Here is a 434-nt window from a genome sequence, read left to right as displayed (position 1 = left end):
ACACATATGAAACGCTTTGTGAATTTCCCAGTCTTCCTTGCTCAGGGGCCATGCTAATCTCTGTATCATTCCAATTTTGGCATATGTGCTACTGAAGCCAAGAGTCAATATATATTTTTGAATGAGTCAATTACCATGTATTCATCTCTGATAGATTTTGAAAACAATCAAACTGTTTGCTGAGAATCCAAAGAATTGGATTGAGAGGCCAGGCACGGTGTCTCACATCTGTAATCCCAGCACTTTGGGAGGCTGAGGCAGGCAGATCACCTGAGGTCAGGAATTTGAGACCAGCCTGGCCAACATGATGAAATCCTGTCTCTACTAAAAATACGAAAAATTAGGCTGGGTGCAATGGCTCATGCCTGTAATCTCGGCACTTTGGGACAAGACCAAGGTTACAGATCATAAGGTCAGGAGTTTGAGACCAGCCT

The 434-nt window shown here is 43.3% G+C and overlaps 1 pseudogene; it reads right to left on the bottom strand.

Moving 5' to 3' along the window:
• On the bottom strand, positions 1-100 carry LOC116270854 (annotated as a pseudogene).
• Positions 101-434: the final 334 nt, after the last annotated feature.

The sequence above is a fragment of the Papio anubis genome, chromosome 16 (genome assembly GCF_008728515.1).
Source record: "Papio anubis isolate 15944 chromosome 16, Panubis1.0, whole genome shotgun sequence".
NCBI classification, from domain to species: Eukaryota; Metazoa; Chordata; class Mammalia; order Primates; family Cercopithecidae; genus Papio; species Papio anubis.
This window is presented reverse-complemented; position numbering and strand designations above follow the sequence as displayed.